General features: G+C 37.0%; 1 long non-coding RNA gene across 1 annotated transcript; it reads left to right on the forward strand.

Annotated features, from left to right (window-relative positions):
• The first annotated feature begins 89 nt into the window (after window positions 1-89).
• Window positions 90-14492, forward strand: LOC121133737. Its single transcript, XR_005870712.1, has 4 exons — window positions 90-173; window positions 2135-2200; window positions 11472-11652; window positions 14224-14492. It is a non-coding gene; the product is annotated as an uncharacterized LOC121133737 (long non-coding RNA).
• The last annotated feature ends 7871 nt before the right edge of the window (window positions 14493-22363 follow it).

The following is a 22363-nucleotide window of genomic DNA, read 5'->3' on the forward strand; positions in this document are numbered from 1 at the left end:
TTTCCGGTCTCATTTTGGTGTCATAATGGGGCGTGGTAAGCTGCAGGTACGTGATCTCTCCCTACAACCCAGGTGAGGTACGGGCCTGTTTTCCTAAGTGCTAGAGTTGGTAAGAGGCTGGATCAGCTCACGGGTTCTCCTGTCCTCAGGGTCAGCTATCCCACCTGCCAAAGGTATGAGGAGTGGAGGAGGGGAGGGCATCTCCCCTTTTTTACACCACCATAGGCAGATGAGGGAAACAGCCATATCGCTCATGCTCACGTTCTGGGGGCCAACTGGCACTATCACTGGCAATAGAGTCAGCTCCACTGTGCTGCCTAAGAGGTGCAAGGCCTGCTTTCTCTAGTGCTGCAGTTGGTGAGGGGCTAGGTCAGTTCTCCTACCTGCTACAGGCGGCAAGGGGGAAGTGGGACAGGGCATCTTTCCCTCGTTGTCATCAATGCCACATGATAGATGGGACCCAGTACCAGGTCCTCAGAGCCAGCCTACCCACACCCCGACCAATAAGAGCCAGCTCTGTCATGATGCCCAGGTAAGGTACAGGACCTCCTTGCTCCCTCAAGGGCTGCTTCAGTGAAGGGTAGGACATGTCCTCATTAGTGTTCCAGCTAGAGAGGGGGAGGGGCAGATGCAACTCTGTGCAGCCCTATCCTCTCCTCTTTCAGTAGTAACAGGAGCCATGGAGATCAACACAGATGAGGCCACACCAGGGCCATGCCTGGAGATATGGCCCTTGGACACAGCTAAGGCCTGAACAGCAGCCTCCTTCTCACTGCCTTCACCTCTTCAGAACTGCCTCTCTCCACAAGACATGAACCATTCTATCTCTCTGTCTTCCATACCCCACCTTTTATTTGCTGGCAATAATAGAACCAATTAGGTGCTGGTTAGGCCTGTATTCTCTTCCAGATCCAGGGCAGAGAGTCCTGGACCAGCATGTGAATCTTTGTCTCCCACTTACTCTTACTGCCTCTGTGGAGGTTCCTATCTGCTCTTTAGGGCCATGTTGTGCAGCTTCAAAAAAAAAAGGTCATTTATCCAGATATCTGGACTGGTGAGGTGATTCTGCTTAGAGAGCAAAATGGTGCCTGACAGTCTGGCGCCAGGAAGGGCTCACTGGTGAATTCTTCTCATTCTGAGTCTAGGGACCTGGGGCATAGCTCTGTTGTTCCTCCAGAGCCTGCCACGCCTAGAAACCAGGAAAAGACTTCTCTGAGCACACGGAGATGTGGAAGTGGGACGTGGTGCACATAAGTTATTGAGTACATTTTAGAAACTCTAGCCAAGCACGCAAGACGAGAGGAGCAAGAGTCCACACTGTGGAAAGGAAGAAGTAAATCTGTTTCATTTTCAGCTAAAATATTGCAGACATTCAAATAAATGTGTAAAACGTGACTTTAATTTTAAAACAAGTTAAAGGAAATAGATACATAAAATCAACATGCCAACATTAATTATTATTTTCCTGAATGATGGAGGTGTCATAAACCCTGGTAAGAGATCATTTGAATAAATAAGTACACAGCATGAAATAAACTTACATATATAGTAGTTCAAAATCACAGTATAGAGATAATTTTATCTGTGAGCCAGTAACACAATCAACTAGTAAATGTAATATGCTTCTGAAATTATTTAGCTGAACACACAAAAAGACGTTGTTATTGTGGGCTGCAAGAGTCAGCACACAGACTCTGAGACACAGAAACATATGTTAAATGTGATAGAAATAATTATTAATATGACAATAGATATCAAAAATGGGTGTTTCTATGATTTTTTTAATTTTCGGGAATACTTAAATTCTTTTGGAAATAGGAGTTCCTGCTGTCTCACTCGCCTCTGCCTCCTTGAGTAGGAACTTTTTCAGAGGCATTCCTTTCTAGCCTTGTGCTATGTGCCAGTCTGTTTCCTTGTCTTTCTTTGCTCTAATATGACCAACTCATCTTTCTTCACTTATTTCAGATCTACGACGTCCCAAAGCAGTACTCTGATCTTCACATAAGAAATAACTTATATCATTCAGTGTCCTCTTTGGCCTGTTTGACATTTCTTTATTGAATTCAAAGATAACTAGGGTTACAGTACTCTCATTTTCTCTTTATTATTAACCTGACTTGGAATGTGTGATCAGAAGATATGATGTTAATATCCATGCAATCCGATTGCACAGAATCAGCTGGCTCATATTAATACCTAGGTGAGTAAGTGTTGGGAGAATAAATTGATGAATATATAAAATGCAGACATTGTTATTTGGTGGCTGGTATGGTGAATGTACAAGAGAGAAAATAAGATAAACCTCGTTGCTTTACTAAAGCTCAAGACTGAGCAAAGTTCACTGAGCATTTGTTTTTTATACTTAGGTACAGTCAGAGAACCTGTGCATTAGCTACAGTGTCCTGTCCACAAGTCCCGCTCAAGCGTAGGTTGCCTCATAGAAGCAATGATCGCTATATGACTGTATTCACTACATTTCCTTATATACCCTTGCTAAGTTCTCAGAACTTCAAATTTTACTTTACAACTTGGCCTAATCTTTAGGATTCTCTTTAATCCACTTGCTACCCTTAATCTTTTCTCATTGTGCCTTATTACTCTTATGATTTTAGGAACACAACTATATTTTGTTAGTTGAAGAGATGGGCAGGATCTTCTACTTATCAAAAATTACCCCCAAATAATGGAGCCAAGTGATCACCACACCTTTGAAACATGAATGGAATCCAAGTGGACCCCCCAAAAATTGGAAAACAGTGTACTATTATGCTGTTCAGTGATTGTTACAAAAACCATGGTTAATACAATGAATAATGATTAATATACTAATGACAAATGAAGGTTCATCACTGTGTGTTAAATGTGTTCCATACTGAGATTCAGTGGGCCAGTAGGTCACTCAGTGTTAATTGTGGATGTCAGAATTGGTTTTGGGTTATGCAGGCTGTCACCCCCTCCAAAGCCTTCAGCTTGGGCAGGTTATTCTCTCCTGAAGTGTGTTCAAACTTAGAGCAAAACAAAAGAGCTTCAACTAGAGGAAGGGTAGACATCATTTCCAGAGCAACAAGTCACAACTCCAGGTTGGTTAATCCCTTACCAATACACCAATTTAAACAATGATTAAAAACTAAAAGCAAACAAAAGTGCATTTTAGTACTTATATAACTTTAAGAAAAAATATGATGTTATATCTCAATGGGAATGAGGACAACCTTGCCATAGGATGGTGTACTTTTATGAGGCATGAGTACCTTTACTGGGATTCCCAGCTTTGCAAAGTATCTAAGTCTAATTAAATCCCTTTGTGAAAACTTTAAATACACTTAATTAAAATAGGTAGACTCGGAATGATTAATTCAAAAAGTAAGTAGGTTAAAGTGCAGGCTCATTTCTTCTGCTAATTAGTTGAAGGATGATCTTCCTTGCCAAGGGGCCAAATGGCAGGAGATTCATTTCTTCATTTCAAATCTGTTTTTAAATGTCTTTTTGAAGCCTTTAGGCTTTGGAATTTAAATTCTATAAAAATTGAATGCCGAGGATTATTTCTTCTTATTTTATACTTAGTTAAACCCAAGACAGGGCTCAGTAAGATTCAAGGATTATAGAGTGCCCAATGGCTGTTGAATCTGTACACTTGGTCAGCAAAACTGGCCACATGGCAGTTTTATGTGCTTTTCAATACTCTTGAGAGACTAGCCTAGCTTCATCTCTTATGATCATTTTCAAAAACTGTGACTTATTCATTTAAGTTTTGATACTTCAAAATACTAAACTTGTTATTGACATGGCAGATTCTCCCTGATGACAGCCATAAATATCCTTATGAACTTTATTCTCCTTTGTCTATAAGGTTGATAGGATGACATGAATAATTTGTGTGGAAAGAAGAGTCTTCTCAGTATGGGTCCTGTAATTACTTTGAATTCTGTTTCTATAATAATAAATAATATTGCCCTGTTACAAAAAATTACACCTTTATGGTATATGCCTTCTAGAAACTGCATTTGTTGATATCTTGTCCAGATTTATATCAGACAGTTTCTGTTTCCTTCTATTTTCTCTTCATAATGTGACAGAAGGCCCAGTAACATGATGAAATCTCTGGAAACTCTCTTAAAATGAGACTCTGTACAATAATATAAAATTTTCTTCATGAAATTTTATCACACTGCATTCATACTAACTGTAAATCTGAAAGAAGATATCTGGTACAGCTGATGACATCTGCACTCATAAAAGGCTGAGTTCCAAGCAGTACTTTCTTACCAGATGAGGTATATTCAACTGGTCTCACATTCATTCTAATGTCATCATTTTGTAGGTCTATGTTCATTGTCAGTATTAATTAGGGTTGTGTTTCTGTCTTTCAGGGAGAGGATACAAGTATGAGTATGGCACACATTTATGTTTCATATACGATATATGGCATATAAATATAATCTAGACATAAATCAATATTGTATACTAACAACCTGAAAGAATAACCAGGTAGAGATGTGTGTGTCTCTGTGTGTGTGTGTGTGTGTGTGTGTTCATGTATGTGAAAGATAACCTATCTACCATTCCTTACTGTCAATCACCTTGGTATGTCTTGTTTCACTCTTTTTTGTTTGTTTGTTTAATATGTTGAGACAGGTACTTTGATGGGCATAGCATTATTCATATAACCTAGTCTGGCTGACTGGTGAGCCACAAGGATCTGGCTTCTTCCAATAGGATTATAAACATATGTCACCATGCCCAGATTCTGTTACAAGAGGTCTGGGGAATCAATCAATGGTTCTTAGAATTGCATAGCAAGTGTTTTCCTAACTGAAATGCTTCCAGAGACTCTAAAAGTTTTTTTTCATTTATTTCGAAATATTTATTAAAGTCCCTATTCTAGACTCTAAAACAAACTTTAGTTCTGCTTGGTGGCTTATATTTTTTCCTTTTTAAAATTTTAATTAGGAACCATCTTGTTTTACATGTCAATCCCAGTTCCCTCTCCCTACCTTCCCCTACCCCTTCCCCCCAACATCCCCCTATCTTTTCCCCTTTCTGCTTCCCAGGGAGGGTTAGGCCTTCCACATGGGGAAAGTTGTAATCTGTCATATCATTCGGAGAGGGCCTTGACCCTCTCCTGTGAGTCTAGGCTGAGAGAGTACCCCTTTATATGGAATGGGATGCCAAATTCCATTCATGTGCTAGGGATAAATACTGATCCACTACTAGAGGCCCCATAGATTAACCAGACCACAATATTGATATCTATATTCAGGGTGTATAGAACAGTCCTATGCTGGTTTCCCAGATAACAATATGGGTTCCTTGAGCTCTATTTGTTCAGGTCAACTGTTTCTGTGGGTTTCTCCAGCCTGGTATTGCCACTTTGCTCATCATTCCTCCCTCTTTACTACTGGATTCCAGGAGTTCAGCTCAGTGTTTAGCTGTGGGTGTTTTCTTCTGAGTCCATCAGCTATTAGATGAAGGCTCTAGGATGGCATATAAGGTAGTCATAAATCTTATGGTGAAGGACATTTAAGGTAGCCTCTCCTTTATTGCTTACATTGTTAGTTGGGGTCAACCTTGTAGATCTCTGGACATTTTCCTAGTGCCATATTTCTCTTTAAACATATGGCTCCCTCTATTATGGCATCTCTTTTCTTGCACTCCTCTATTTTTCTGCCAACTCCGAACTTCCTGCTCCTCATTTCCTCCTCTCTCCTCCTCTTCTCCCCTTCTCTTTCTTCTAACTCCATCTCCCCTCCCTCCATGCTACCAGTTAGGTCAGGAGTTTTTGTCCCTTTCCTATTATCTGAGAGACAATGTATCTATCTTTCTTAGGGTCCTCCTTGTTTCCTAGCTTCTCTGGCAGTGTAGATTGTAAGCTAGTACTTCTTTGATCTGTGTCTAAAATCCCTATATGAGATAGTACATACCATGTTTGACTTGGTTACCTCACTCAGGATGGTTCCTTCTAGTTCCATCCATTTTTTTCCCACTGAGTGAAATATACCACATTGTCTCCATCCATTCTTCAGCTGAGGGGTATCTAGGTTGCTTCCAGGTTCTGGCTATTACAAATAATGGTGCAATGAATATAGTTGAACAGATGTCCTTGTTGTATGAATCTGTATCTTTTGGGTATATGACTAAGAGTGGAATTGCTGAATCTTGTGATAGACTAATTCCTGTTTTCCTGAGGAGCTGCCATACTGATTTCCAAAGTGGCTGTATGAGTTTGCATTCTTACCATCAGTAGAGGAATGTTCCCTTTTCCCACATCCTCTCCAGCATAAACTCTCACTGGTGTTTTTTATTTTAGACACTTTGACAGGAGCAAGATGGTATCTTAGAGTTGTTTTGATTTGCATTTCCCTGATGGCTAAGGATGTTGAGCACTTTCTTATGTGTCTTTCAGCCATTTTAGATTCCTTTATTGAGAATTCTCTACTTAGCTCTATATCCCAACTTTTAATTGGATTATTTGGTTTTTAGGTGACTTGCATCTTGAGTTCTTTGCAAATTTTGGAGATCAGCCCTCTGTCAGATTTGGGGTTGATGCATATCTTTTCCCATTCTGTGGGCTCCCTTTTGTCTTTTAACTGTGTCCTTTGCCTTATAGAAGCTTTCCAGTTTCAGGAGGTGCCATTTATTAATTGTCATCTCAGCATTTCTGCTACTGGTGTTATGTTCAGGAAGCGGTCTCCTGTACCAATTCATTCCAGAGTACCTCCTACTTTCTCTTCTCAGAGGTTCAGTGTGGCTGCATTTACCTTGAGGTCTTTGATTGATTAGGATTTAAGTTTTGTGCATGGCGATAGACATGGATCTATCTGCAGTCTTCTACACACCAGCATTCAGTTATGCCAACACCATTTGTTGAAGATGCTTTTTTTCCATTGTATAACTTAGGTTCTTTGTCAAAAATCAGGTGTTGTTAGGTTTGTGGGTCCATATCAGGGTTTTAAATATGATTCCATTGGTCTACCTGTCTATTTTTGTGCCAATGCCAAGCTGTTTTCATGACTATAGTTCTATAATAGAGCTTGGCATCAGAAATGTTGATGCCTCTGGAAGTTCCTTTATTTTACAGGGTTGTTTTGGCTATCCTGGGTCTTTGTTTTTCCGTATAAAATTGAGAATTGTTCTTTCAAAGTCTGTGAAGAATTGGACTGGGATTTTGATGGGGATTTCATTGAATCTGTAGATTGCTTTTAGCGAGTTTGGGTGGTTTACTTTTAAATGATAAAATTATATTTAAAAGCACAAAGCTGAGTATAGCTCTTGAATAACTTACATTATCTTTTTTAGTTTTTAAATTATTTTTAATTATGTGCATATGCATGTGTTTGAGTATGGGGTTTTAACTTGTGAGTACAGTGCAAGGGGAGGCTAGAAAGGTGCTTAGTATCCTCTACACTCCAGGGTAAGGAGCTTGAGCTATCAGTGATTGTCAACTGACTAATATGGGAACAAGGAGTCAAAGTTGAGTCCTCTGAAAGAACACTATACCTTTTGAACTGCTGGTCCATGTATCCAGTCTCTCAACTAACATACTTTTAAATAAACTTTATTTTATAAAAGCTTTAGGCTTATAACAAAAAATAGCAGAAATCTATAGAAATGTTTTTTTGTCTTAACTATATGCATTATCTCCTTCAATATCAGTCTCCTCTAGCAGTATATTATGCTTGTTATAGTTGGTGATCTCAATTGAATGCTTCTCTGCCACTCAAGGTCCACAGGGACTAGTCTTGATATTGTGCATTATAAAGACTGATGTGACTGTAAAATGACATATGTCTGTCATATAGCATTGGAACATTATTTTCAGTGCCTACAAATCTTTCACTTCCTTCCTGCTCACATATCCATTCTGATGCCCATTCCCTTCCACTTAAAGTTGTGACAACTGAAATTGTACCTTTGGAAATTAAGGATCTGATCTGATACATTTCTGCATACACTGAACCAGGTCTAAAATTGACTTGTCGTAACTTATTAAGTATGAGATACTTAAGTAGATAATATTCCCCTAATACATGCAAATATGCAAATAAGTCACTAACTTCCAGATGATTGTCTTTATTTTCCATGGGGTGCCCTATACTCATAAATGGTGGTTATTTGTAACTCAGCTGAAAGTATGAAAATGTTTCAGTTCAATAACTAGTTGGATTTGTGTCCCCAAATTCATTATCCACTCTTCCTGCCTTGACTGTTATCTTGCCCTTCCTTCATCATCTTGTCAAGTAGAGATTAAGAGCATCCCTTCTTTGTCTGACACCTCAGGAACGTATTCTCCAGAGAGAATACCATAACACAGTACAAGTCTCCAGGCCATCAAGAATATGAAGACATTTGAAGAGATATCTCTCGCCAGTGCTTCTAGAGATATATAACAGTAGCTTCATCCAAGGAGAACTTAACTTCTCTAAATGTGAAAACTACATATTGAGCTAGAGGTTAAAATCGTGGTCTGGAAACCTTTGTTAATCTGCCCAAGGTGTTTCTTCAAAATATAAAATTGTGTTGCTGTTGTGTTTTAATCTGGTTTTATCTCTTCATTTACACAACTGCTTTGACATATCTTTTTAATTTTATGTATTACTGGAATTACATAAAAAGGAATAAAGAGAAAGGTGGAAGGAAAGAAAGTGAGCTTTTGAGCTTAGGTATCATATGTTCAAAAAATGATATGAAGTATAAAATAATGCATCTTTGTAAAGAGAAACCTTCCTGCCAGCCTGGTTCCAGAGCCGCATCAGTCCCAAATAAAGACACAGGAGGCTATATTAATTATGAAGCTGTTGGCCTTGCTTGTTTCTTACTGGCTAGCTCTGACTTAAGTATTTATCCCATAATTGTTAATCTAAGTATTTCTCTTACTGGAGAAGTTTCGGGGCTTCCTATCCCAAGGTGGTTACATCTCGACTTACTGTGTTTCTCCTACCCAGAGTCCTCCTCGACTCCTAGTCCCACCTATCTTGCTTACCTATTGGCCAACAGTGCTTTATTGACATATACACAGGACTTCCCCGATCACATCTTAATTACTTTATAAATATTTAAATAAGTATTCTGAGCTGCCAACTTGAATACAAGCTGTTAGGGTCCAAGAGAAGCCTCCTACCCTGCCCCCGAAGACTAACTGTCACATATATAATAAACAAGAATTCTTTATTTTTCCAAGGTTGGGTGGCAAATAGCAACCTGAAAAGGAAGTCACAACTCTTTTTAAGAAAAGTTAGGGGAATTCTAGGGAGAATGGATTAATCTGGGGCTGACTGATGGAGGAAAAATAAGACTGGGGGCTGATGGTGAAAGCTGATTGTTGGGAATCCTAGTGGTTACAGGCTTTGGGTAGCAGAGTAGGGAAAGCTACCTTTAGCTAGGAGAAGGCTGGAGGGTGCCTGATGAGCCAGCAAAGGGGCTTTAGAGGCCTGCTGAGGCAACAGAAGGGGCCATGTGTTGCCTTCAGAGCTAGCAGAAGGTGGTGGGGCTCCTGCTATTTGGTTGACCCCATGTTGTGGTTTTCCTGAGAGCTGTTGGCTCAGCTCTTATGATTTCCTGTTGGGCCATCAGGAGAGCCTGTCTTGGCTCTGATTTTCCCCCTCCTCCCCAAGCTCTCTCATAAGCCATAGTCAATTAGTTACACTCTCTATGTGCAAACAGTTGCCCAGTTCTAGAAGTTACTAAAAAAAGACTATCATCATGATTCTACAGTTATTGATGACTTACAGACTCTATAGGTTCACTCATATAAGCATGAATTTAAGAGGAAAAGCAAAAATACACATTAAAATCAGTATGTAGAACTTGAGGCCCTCCTGACAATTCTGTCCAAAATTCAAAGATGCAATAAAATACAATCTCTTTTACAAGCAATCATTAAACTGCATCTCTTATCAGCCCAGTAACTTTGATTAGACCTCCTTAGATATGTGTCTTAAAAATTAAATCTAACTCTACTTTCTCAGCTGACACTCTAATAGCTGCAACTAACTCACCCTCTGCTTCCTCTTTTTATATTCTATTCCATTAGGAACAAGGATTATGTTTTCCAAGCTTATGATATTAAACTCACCCATATTTTCTCAGTCATCATAAATTCTATGGAGGGCACATTTAATCAGTCTTTGGCAAAATAATGAGATAATTCTACTGGTAAGCTGTTGAGGTGAAATAACCATGCTGTTGAATTAGAGATGCTTAAGTTGGTTGTGCTAAAATTTAGGTTGGCATTTTTTTTCTCATTCTTCTAACCCTTAAATACCTGTTTTACAAGGTTGGCATTTAATTCACATAAATGTTTCTCTCAGTGCAGAAAAGAAATCTCATTTTGCAAGCATTTTCAATCAGAAATTATATATAGGAATTGAATTTGTAAGTAATATAAAGGTTGCCACTTCATACAATGAAGCTGTTTTAACATATACAATTCCAAATGTGACACGTGAGCACGTGTAACCTTCATCACACAACCTAAGACTTTCCTGTGGTTTCTGATGCCCCAGATGCAACTACAAAAATTAAGGGATTGCTATCTCTGTAGGAACCATGTAAGTGTTAACAAGTGTAATAGAAGCACACAAAGCACAGTATCAGATTGTCTAGACTTACATCCCATTAAGAAAAATAGGCTTATGTGAAGACAACCCACTCTACCATATGATATTGGATAAAATCCAAAGAACGATTACCAGTAAGACCATTCTGGGACCGTTCAGATTCAAACTGTCTGTGTATACTTTAGTCAAAAGAAACATTTAAAGAACTAAACAAATGAAAAAGTAATCACCATCTTAGAAATAAGGGCCTGTATTGGGGATGGTGGCAGAGTAAATTCTGATTTGTTATACAACTCAGGCAAAGGAACTATTGAAGGCTTTCCTATAACCTAGTTACAGGATACCTATGGAAGCTAAGTAGATACACAAAGAGGAATACTTTACAGAAAATAAATAATACTGCCATATCTCATGAGTTACCAATGACAAGGGATCAAGAAAGGAAGATAAAACTTAGTAGACAAAGTTAACAAGAGTCTGAATAATAACCAGAACGAAGAACCCATGGGCAAAAACCTGTGTGTTCAAACAAGAAATTGCACATTAATTTTTAAAGTTGTTTACTTGTTTGACAATAATGTGTGATAGTGTTCTTGTTCACTGTAAAGATTTGCCACTCATACTGGTTTAATAAAACACTGGTTGATCAATAGCCAAGAAGGGAGTATGGGTGGAGCTACCAGAAAAAGAGAAGTCTGAGAGGAAGAAAGGCAGAGAGAAGTCCCCAGCTAGACACAGAGGAAACAAGATGAGAATGCCTTACTGAGAAAAGATACCAAGCCACATAGGTAAAACTAGATAAGAATTATGGGTTAATTTAAGTTGTAAGTGTTTGTTAGTAACAAACCTTAGCAATAGGCAAGATTATAATTAATATAAGCCTCTGTGTGTTTATTTGGGACTGAATGGCTACAGGACTTGGCGGGACAGAAATTTCCTTCTATAAGACAAAGCAACTCATATTTGAAAGACAAGTGAGCCTAAGAGAAAAGGAAATTCTATAAGGGTTACAGAACCATGTCAAAGCAAGAGGATAAAGATGCTCATGATTCATTTGGCTTCCAAGGAGATTTTCCTGATAACATCACTTAAGCAGGTAATAATTTATTGCCATTTTTAGAGAAACTTCCTTCTAGACAACACATAACTTTATCTGAAGATGAAGGGGTTGAAAAAGACACATGTTTATGGAACTTAGAATATAAGAAGAAAAAATATCCCTGACGGAACTCTGTTGTGATGTCATCCTGCTAGCACTGCTGTGTGATATGAAGACCATAGATTTGTCTAATTAAAGTCAGGGAATCAAATAGCTCAAGACATGTTGACCAAAGGACACAGTTGTTTTGAGCATCCCATGGGGAATGCTATATGTAGATCTGAGAAGTAGGTGAGATTCAGATAGCAAAGGACTGATAATATTTTTTCTTATATCAAGTGATAGTAGATGTTTTTAACCTGTGATGCAAATAAAGCTTTAATATAATCTGACCAGTGTGAATAAAATAACCTAAAAAGGATCAGTTAGGTTTGGCTATGGACCAGCTAGGAAGTTCAGGTAGAGAAAGAAAAAAATGAACCAAACCTTGATGTTGAAGATTAATGGAGAAAATGATGAGAAATCAATTGCTTAAAAATAATATTTTTTAATTATGTAGAAATGTGTTCTGAGAAAGGACAAGTTTCTAAAAATAATTTCCTATATTTTATCTTGTATGACTAAAGCGTATGTGTAGACTTTAATTATGTATAGACCTTAATTGTATCTAGTTTATAAAATACAGGAACATATATATGAGAAAAATAGCCTAGATTATCAAGACAAACCTATTTCTAGACATAATCATGCAGCTTTGTAAAATAGTATCTTATTAGAAATACAATTTTATATACTATTTTAACTTACATTAGAGGGCTTTTTCAAATATAGGAAGTACCAAAAAAAGCATAATTTTAGTGGATTATACTATTTTGTCTTAGAAAATTATCATAATTTACTAAAATAGTGACTTTTTATGAGGCAATTAGATTTTTTCTCTACTTTTCATACTTAAAATATTGCTATTGTAAGGAATTTTTCTTAAACAATTTGCAAATATTTCTGAACAGTTTTTTGTTTTAAATCATAGAAAGTACAGGAATAAAAGCATATGTCTTCACTATAGTTCTTGTTATGGTACAAATTTTTCTTCTAGAAATTTTGTTACAAATTATAATTCCACCACGCATACGCTCATATGAGACCATTCTTCACCATTGACTCTTGGTTTTCTTATATATCAGCTCAAAGGTATGATGTAAATTGATACAGAAGATTCTCAAATTATTTTATCCATGGACTAAACACACAGACCTGATTGTGGTGGCCAACCCCAGTAGATAAACCAACCTCTAGAGAAGAGAAAAAATGGAAGTTATTCATAAAACTCTACAAAGCTTCCACATGGTGTATGCAACAGAGAAGTAAAAATATGGATTGTTAGGAAAAGTTGTATAGCCATAAAACAATATAAAATACTTCTGTAAGTAAATAATATAAAGGATAAACATAACCATGGTCTTTGGGCCTATGGGTGAGTTCAATAGTAGAGAATTTCCAAAAAGTTGCAAGGTCTTGAACATTGTAGCAAGCAATGAATAAATAATTAAATAAAAATATCAGAGATTTTGAATTTTTTCATCTTTTAGAAACTGCTTATAGATTATCAATTTATCTTGGTAGTAATATCCACTTTTCTGGATTAATGTCATTCTTTTCTTTAAAATTGGGAAGACAGACTCAGAATACTTTAGTGACCAACTCAAAGCATTGCAGTTAACAGGGAACTATAGGGAATTGATTAAAATCTTGATACATTTTTGTACTGAAATCAAATATTTTTCTTTAAATATCTATGCCTAAGCCCATGTATAATGTACTTATAATGAACAATGTGAACTTTTATGTGGTAGGTCATACATTTTTCTCTACTTTTAAATACAGAGAAAATTAAATTTAATTCATTAGCTTTAATTAAATTAAAAATGAAATTAAATTTCATAAATTAACTGATGAAAACATGTATTTAATTTGCTATCCTAACCATAAAATATCACTCACATATTTTCTAAGTACAAATATTGTTGAAGCTACATTACTGTATGTTTTTATAAAGTACAGTGTAAAACAAGTAATGTTGGTCCCCAACCCAAGGTAAACGATAGTCTAAGACAATGTCTGTTTCTGATCAGGACTGACATGTCATTTTACTTCTTTTTTTTGCCTTACTTTGGCAATTTTAAGTTATTTCTGTAGCTACTTTAGAAATTCAGATCTCTACATTAAGGCTATTGAGACACTCTCCTGGTTCCCCAAATTTGATGTCTAAAATAAAAGTGAAAAATCAAGACATAGAGGGAAAGACATGGAGTCCTGGTACCAATTCTGTACATGAGGATAATGTAATTATGTTTGACAGCCCCAGAAAATTATAATGATGTTAATTTAGCATGCCCAGGGACAAGTTACAGGGAATATAAACAAAGCATCAGGTATAGTCTTGCAACAGTAGAAGAACTTCAAAGTCAAGTTTGAGTTCAGGTGTACCTGAATTTGTGGTTATAGTCCATTCAGCCCTCAGGATCCAGTCGATGGAAATTTTCTAAAATTTGTTTTCAATTATCTCAGCAGCCATCACTCCACTTCAGAGTATGCAATGAAGATAAGCTGTCATGTGTCATGTCTCCTTCAGGACAATTTGATATTCACTGTGTTGGTGTTAACAGAGCATATATGCAAAGATGTTCATCTTGGAATGAAGAAATGTATATATTGAAATATGACACAAACTAATTAGAAACTTGTCCTTCCACCAGCCACTGTGACCTTGACACTTAGATTTTTCAATGTGTCAGATATGCAAAATAACTGAAACTTCTGTTTTAGTAAAGACATTGTAAAAGACAGAAAGATCAATGTGCCCGTTATTTTAAACCCCTGGGATTTCCCTTTGTAAAGACTGTGTCTCTGAGGAAATAACAGCTAATAAGAAGATACTTCAGGAACTTCTGAGATTGACTGTGTTCATGTGAGGTACACCCTTGTCCATATCCCTTGGGCTTTTTCACCTTATCCATAAAATAAAACAAAAGGAAAAATTTAATAATCCACACAGTGAACACCTGCTCCACTACAATGGCTTTCCAAGACATGTTCATTATTTTATTAATGTAGGCGACGTATAATCTGTTAACATTTCCACCATTTTCTTCTAAATGATTATTCCCCAGTTATTTCACACCTTACATCCATATTTTTTACTCTATTTTCCTCCATCATATTTTCTGGAGGTAACCTACATTACAAGCATCTTCGATTTCTTTCAGTATTTATTCAATACTCTTCTCTATTTTTCCCTTTCTATCCATACCCCTTCAAATTTAAGCAGCATTTGCTCATTTAAATTAGTAGGCACCTACTTTATTCTCGGTGGCATGCCACATGAAGGGAGTTAGAACACATGAGATATCAAAGTAAGAATAAATAGCCTGTTAATGCACTTGGCAAATTATACTAAATTGTAAGATGCAGCAAGGACAGAGGGAACAGAGTTATAATGCAGATGGACTTTGAGGGAGAGATCACAGTAAAATTAGACTTGGTGAGAAATAAATTTACTAAGAAGAAATTATTCTGAGAATAATTGCTGAAAATGGTGATGAGTGGAAAGGTGGAGTAAGAGGAATACAGTGTCAGCCAGTAATAGATTAAATAACCCTAAAGGCATGGACTAACAACTGGAACATGTGGCTGTACTTTCCTCATGGTATGTAGGAAATGTATTTACTAGTGAGTCTTCCAAACTGTGACTGTGAAAGCCCATGCTAAATGTAGCATGATGGTTATTCTAAGACCTGGAAGCAGGGGGTAACTAGGACGTAAATCGGACACAGTTCTTCCTGTCCTAAGAAAACCCACAGTCTACAAAGGCCTATATGCAGGTGCACACTTAATTTTATATCAAGTGGGGAAAGCAAAGCAGATACACCTCTACCATCTAGGAAAACCTTGAAAGGTTTTATGGATCTTTGACATCTAGAGATTGAGTTGAAATTGGCCAGATTCAAAATAATAATAAAATAAAAAAGAAAAATTATTTCAGTGAGACATGCCTATAGGAAACCCGGCCCCTTCTCTTCTGTTATAGTCCTTTCCTTTGAAATTGCCCTACACAATGAACCCCATTAAACTGTACCTCTGCTTCTGAAGTACAAGTGTTCATCCTTCCTCCAAGATGAGGCACTTTTATTTTCCAGTGTGCCACGTGTTCCCATTCTTCTTTTTAATTTAAGGTATCATCCCAACAAAATTTCCACATTGGCCTGTGAATCTACTCACAGCAATTCCTCCCATGGACTGGGCTTAGTCTCTCTTTTCCACTTCTGAAAATATTCACCTCTTTTCCAATGTAGTAATCATTACAATTCTACTTTTCCAGATAGTTTAGAAATAGTGCTTGGAGTTACTTTAAAACATAATTAGACATGTAATCCTGGTTAGGATTTTAACCAATGTTTGTTGAATAAGTGATTAAGGAATAGGTCTGTTGCTTCTAGAAAAAAAATCAGATGTGCTGAGGGATGTTGTGTCAGAAGCACTTTGGGCATCTGTGCTTGTGGGACTACATGAATCAGGAACAACTGAGACCCAGTTCTGCCATTCTGCGTGGATCTAATCTGTTCACGTTGTCCCAATGATTGATGATAAAACAAACATCCCTCAGACTTAAAGATAAAATGGGATGCAAGGTGTCAAAACGACTAATGCAATGTCTGATATGCCCAGGTATCTAAATTTTATCTCCTTTCCTCTATTTATCTTGACCCTGAAAGTTGTGTCCAAAGGTCTGTGACTGAGCACCAGCTTGTCCACAAGCACCATGTGGAAACAATTGTCCATTTGTTAACAAGCAAAAGTAACATGGTGAACCAAGATGTAGTGAGCATCATGTAACTCACAAAGGATCGTAGTTAGAAAGCTACACTGAATGAGAAAACATTTGGGAAACAATTAATTAGTACACTTATTTTTATAACACTATATCTTATACTCTCTCAGCATTTCTTCGGAAAATGTCAATGCATTGTAGCCACTATGAGTAGAACAAAGGGAGGTGTCTTTGTAGGCATCCATTAGATGAGCCCAGAGTACCATATTTCAGCTAAATGAATTCATGTCTGTAGGTAGCTGAATCTTGCTTCTCCTCTTCCCGACTTGAGAAAGAAGCATTTGGGTGGAGGCTCAGAAATAAATAAAATATAATGAAAATCACTTTCCAGAGCCCAATATATAACATTCAAATTGAGCCTGTTTTCACTTAATTACCAGCTATATAAACAAGCAAAGAATTCCTAATGGTTGCCATTGTGTTATCAGATATAAGAAGGAAAATAAATAGCATATATTTTGTAGACCTATCTAAATGGATTAAGTGTCTCCACTGAGAAACTAAGAGCTTAGAAGAATGGAAATAATGTGTGTTATGGGTTCCTTTATTTTATTATGATTATTTTAATTAAAAAGCATTAGCACTTCTTGTATGAGTGATAGATGTCAAATAAATGGAGTTAGGGTTATTATTAAGGCTTCAGTATGTCAAGCAATTTCAGTCATTTATGCTCTTTCTAAACCTGGCATACTAATTAAAAAGAAGTGTTAATACTTAAAATTCATCTGAGAACAAGAACAAAATAAGGACAACCACACAGAAGTGTTGTGGCACTTAAACATGAAAAAACATGTAAAACTTTCACCACAATTAGAGAACACCTGTTGTCAGACATTCTGATACAGTATGGGAATGAAGAATGTGAAGCAAAACAGTATTGACCAGCAGTGCAGACACATTGTGAAGCATAGTCAGTTCCACAGCGTGTGTCTTTCTTCACACTCTACACATATATTCAGGCTCTCATTCCCTTTTGGTTCTTTTCTTCCACTCTCTTGGCCTGAGTCGTAAAGCCTAGGGATTACATTTATTTTACCAGATAATCAGAAGTTTGTCTTCCTTTCTAGAGTGTCTTACTTTCAAGCAGTTGATGAAATATATTTATTGAGATTTGACCTATAGGTCCACTTCTTTTATTCAAGTTTGGATAGAATGTCCCAGTGACTTAGTTTCTTTTCTACTGCTGTGTTAAGACAACATGACAAAGGCAATTAGTAAAATAAACCATTTCCTTTGGTTTGGGGATTCATGAGGCAGAAGAGAGATAACTGGGAGTAAGGGAGACTTTTGAAACCTCAAATATATAATGTATCAATACTACCTTCTGAGTCCACTTTCTATAGCTCATACTTACATGTTAAAGGCTGACTACTTGGTGTTAGATAACCAATTATGGTACTCATCCCTTGGTAGGTCCATCCTCTTTTCCCTCAAAAGCCATTAATGCCTGTAGCTCTTGCCCCAAGGTTAGGGTCTTGGGAAATGTCCCCTATCTGCATTTGCATGTAAACTGGTATTATCATTGTGCAATTGTATTTAAGAATAGGATGATTTTGAGATTTCATTGATACAGTTGTCCTATATAGAAGATACCTGGTCTTCTGCCTCTTACAATCTTTCTCCCCAGATTTTGCTGTTCCCTGAAACATAGTGTAGGCAATTGTATTGTAAATGTGTCACTTGGTGTTGAGCACCCCAGAGTGCTGAACATTGCATATCCAGGTGTCAAAATGTTATTGGGGAGCTTTTTTCTATTCTATCTGCACATTGTTGTTTTGTATAATATTGAGTACTTTCCAACTAGACTTTGCTTTGGAGAATATATCAGCTGATTTTTTTTAGGAATAATACCATTATTTCTTTTTCATAAACACATATTTGCATTATTTTTTTTGGTTTTACGAGACAGTGTTTCTCTTTATTGTTTTGGAGGCTGTCGGTCCAGCCCGGCCTCGAACTCACAGAGATCCGCCTGCCTCTGCCTCCCGAGTGCTGGGATTAAAGGCGTGTGCCACCACCGTCCAGCTGCATTATTTTTATATACTAAAATTATTAATTTTCATTTATTCTCTGAAACTTATAAGTCCATCTCTGGACTAGAAAAATGAAGGAAATAGTTTTCTTTCTAGAAACTATCACCCATTCTCTTAGATCCTCTGCACACTTTATTGTTATGCCATGCAACGTAAGTCTAACATCCTTCATATCAATGACAGATTGACAAGGAAGATGTAAACCTTCCCTTTGCTTCCTTTATTTTCCCTGAAAACACCTCATGTCCAAGAAGAATTAAAGCATTTCAAAAATGATGTGAACTATTGAGTGCAGTAAAAGTAAGTGGATTAATTTTAATTAATAAACCTTGAATTATCAATGAAAAAAATTCACCTCATCCAATTATTTAACTTCTACCCACTTCAGACTCTCTGAGTTACTGAGACTGTACCTCATGCCATTTCTTGTTGTGAACTGTGCTCTATGAATGGTGATATGCTGTCTTTTATCATGTCTCTCCAATATGTTTCATTTTTTCCTGCTTATACACACTATAGTTTTCTTTATATACAGTCCAAGTACCATCTCAGTTGGTCAAAGCCCCCTTTGCTTTCTTACAATGATGTGTCTCTGCATCTCCACCAAGTATCTTCACTTTATTGTGTTCCCATCACAGACTCCTTATGTTTTAGCTGTTACTTTCTACTTCATAAGAGATTCTTTTGGTAACATGGTGCAATAAAGTTCTCCCGTCTTCATCTGCCCCACCAACCCCAGACACTCTTCTAGAACATGCCTCCCTGTCAGTCACTCTGTTTTCTTCATTGCACCCATTACCACTTATATCGTGTCTTTATGCGTGTTCTTGTCATTTCACTGCTTCTTCTACCCTGAAAACATATTCTTACCATAAGAATAAAAGTACCAACTGATTGTAGCAGTACCTAGAGAACAACTGTCCCAGTGACAGTCTCAGTAATACTTGTTGCACAGTGTCATTCAAAGTAACCCAAGAGAAATCATCCATCCTAGAGACTGGAAGAAATCTTCAACCCTTCAGTCTTTCTCTTCCTTGATATTCCCTGTCCACGTTGGGACCATAGACATGTTTCAGGATCTGCAGAGTTATTTTCAACACTCAGAGAAGATAATCTGCTATTGTTCCTCATTTGATTGTGCCTGATTCTTTTAGAAATGGATCTAATTAGAATATGGCTCATTTTACAGACTGAGTTAGAGTGAAATATTATTAGCTATATTTAAGTGATGTATATTTTCATTTGCTGGCATACCCCTGTAATGTCAGCATTGAGGAGGTGGAGGCAGGTGGATACAAAATTATAAGTGTCCTTAAATAAATCCTTGGTTAATTCAAAGTCAACCAGAGATACATTTTTCACTATATTTCAAAAATTAGACATATGTTACTGTACAAGTATAATTTATGTGGCTTTGCAAACTATGTAAACTTCAGAAAGTATACTTAAGTGGTATTAGGCAAGTCCAAATACTCAGTCTAACTTTAACAGTTGTAGAAGAATATTATGTAGAATAATATTGACCAGTTTAGTATTTTATTACGCTAATGGGACAACACTCATGATTTCCCTCCAAATTAAAGAACATTCACCAAAAGCAGAGTGCTATCATTTAAATGATGGTCAAGTGGTCCTCACCCATCAAATTCTAACTAGAACAGCATGAGTATTACCTTACCCATAGGACTGTGTTCTCAGGTGGAAATTTTGCATATTTGGCATGTTATTTCACTGGATTTGTTTGAACAGCTCATTCAAATCTGATCCAGTAGAAGACCAGCATTGGAATGAGTAGGATTATGCTTCAAATTAGTAAACTACAAAGGAATTAGAAAGATTGCACATTAAGTACTTTCCTGTAAAGAGTCTGAAAATCAAAATGCAGAATAACAAAACTAAGCAGCAAGTAATTCCAGCCCCCAGTGTTTCAGGCACTCAACCCCTTGAAATACACAACTCACACTCCAAGCTCAAAACTCCTCTACACTTCTTTTTAAGTATGCACATTTTATAATAAGCAGACTTAGATCATAGAAAATGAATTGAAGAAACAAAATAATTTTTAACCTCTTGATTTCATGAACTAGATTAAAGAACAAGTAACTCAATATATTACAGAGCCAGAAAGAAAGACAGACAGAGGCAAAAACACACAAAACAGTAGATATTGAGACAGAAAAAGACTAAGACAGAGAGATAGGAACAAAACTCATTACAAGATGATGCACATTAGGGTAAATAAAATAATCAGAGCCAAGAAAGAAAAATCTGAAGATCTCACTTTCATGTGAAATTTTAAAAACTGACTTTAACAGAAAGTCAGACATCCACAACCCTCTGGCCACATAAGACCCTTGTTGTCTCTGCTGAGAAAGCCTACATGAACAGATTTCTGTAACAGAGATCACAAATGCCTGTTTTGAGACAGTCAGATATGTATTTTCATTTAATAGTTCTTTTCCTTTAGAGACCTCTGACTAACACAAAACTCAAAGGATGGAATTGGTGTGTAACTACTGGACTAAAGCAAGAGTGCATTCCAGTAAGAAAAAAAGAAAACACTATAACACCACATCCAGAGTCTATGACTATAGTTTTAAAGGAATTAAATGGTTCCAGCTTTACAATCTTCAATATATACATATGGCTGATTTTATGCCCTTATTACATCTCTCCTTTGCAGATGTCTCATAGATCTGGTTATCTCCAACATCTTTGTGTTTCCAGTTTAACCCAAGATGCATTTTCAGTTTCACACTACAGCCACTCAGGATGACACCCTGCAGGGATTTCGTTGCCACATGTTACCTGGACACAGTGGTTTTCTGAATCCCTAAGAACAGCCTGTTCTTCATTCATGCTTCTAAACTCAGGAGTGCTCATAGACAATACTATCAGATTTTCAGCTGCCAGTTTCAGCTGGGCCTTAAATCACATTAGTAGCAGCCTTTGTATGCAGTTTGCTTTGTAAGAGTATTAAATGCTCTACAATCTCTTTCACAGATTGGAAGACTTGTTGGTTAGGATCTTGTCTTTGGGGAATCTTAACTCCATTATAGGGTAGAGAAGGTAGTCTCTACTTAAGCACACTAATCTTAACAATTACAGCCTTTATTTTAGCACAAGCCTTGGCTGTAACATTAAGCTCCCTCATGCTCTTTTCCTCTTAAAACTTTCCTTTTTTAATTTCTTTCGAACATATTTTTCATTGTAAACCTGCATAAGTACAGTCAATAACAACTACATAATAGATTCAACTTTATGCTGTCTTGAAATTTCCTCCAACGAAGAAATTAGCTCATTATTTTTAAATTTAGGCTCAGGCAACTTCATAGAATATGGGAAGATGATATTCAGAGCCCTGCCTACATAACACACAAAAGACCTCTAGCAGAGTTTCTAATATTTTCCCCTCTTAAAACCATAACATGGGCCCCTGTAATCTTCATTCCTCTCAGTATTACAATCATCCACCCTTCTAGAATGTCCTTAAGACTCTGATTAAATCAATTAAGTTGTCCAAATTTCCAGTGTCTCCCACATACTAGACACAAACATGCCCATGCTCTTCATAGCAGCAGCCCATCCTCTGATATAAATTCTGCATTATTTACCTGTCTGCTGCTATGATAAAACAGCAGGACCAATAGCAACTTACAGAAGAACGAGACTGTTTTGACTTAGGGTGTCCATTGTGACCAGGAGACATGGCAGCAAGCAGCAAGCACACAGACAGGAGCAGGATGCTGAGCAAACACATCTTTCTTTAAGCATAAAACAGAACAAA

The sequence above is a fragment of the Mesocricetus auratus genome, unplaced genomic scaffold (assembly GCF_017639785.1).
Source record: "Mesocricetus auratus isolate SY011 unplaced genomic scaffold, BCM_Maur_2.0 Super-Scaffold_100023, whole genome shotgun sequence".
Lineage (NCBI taxonomy): Eukaryota > Metazoa > Chordata > Mammalia > Rodentia > Cricetidae > Mesocricetus > Mesocricetus auratus.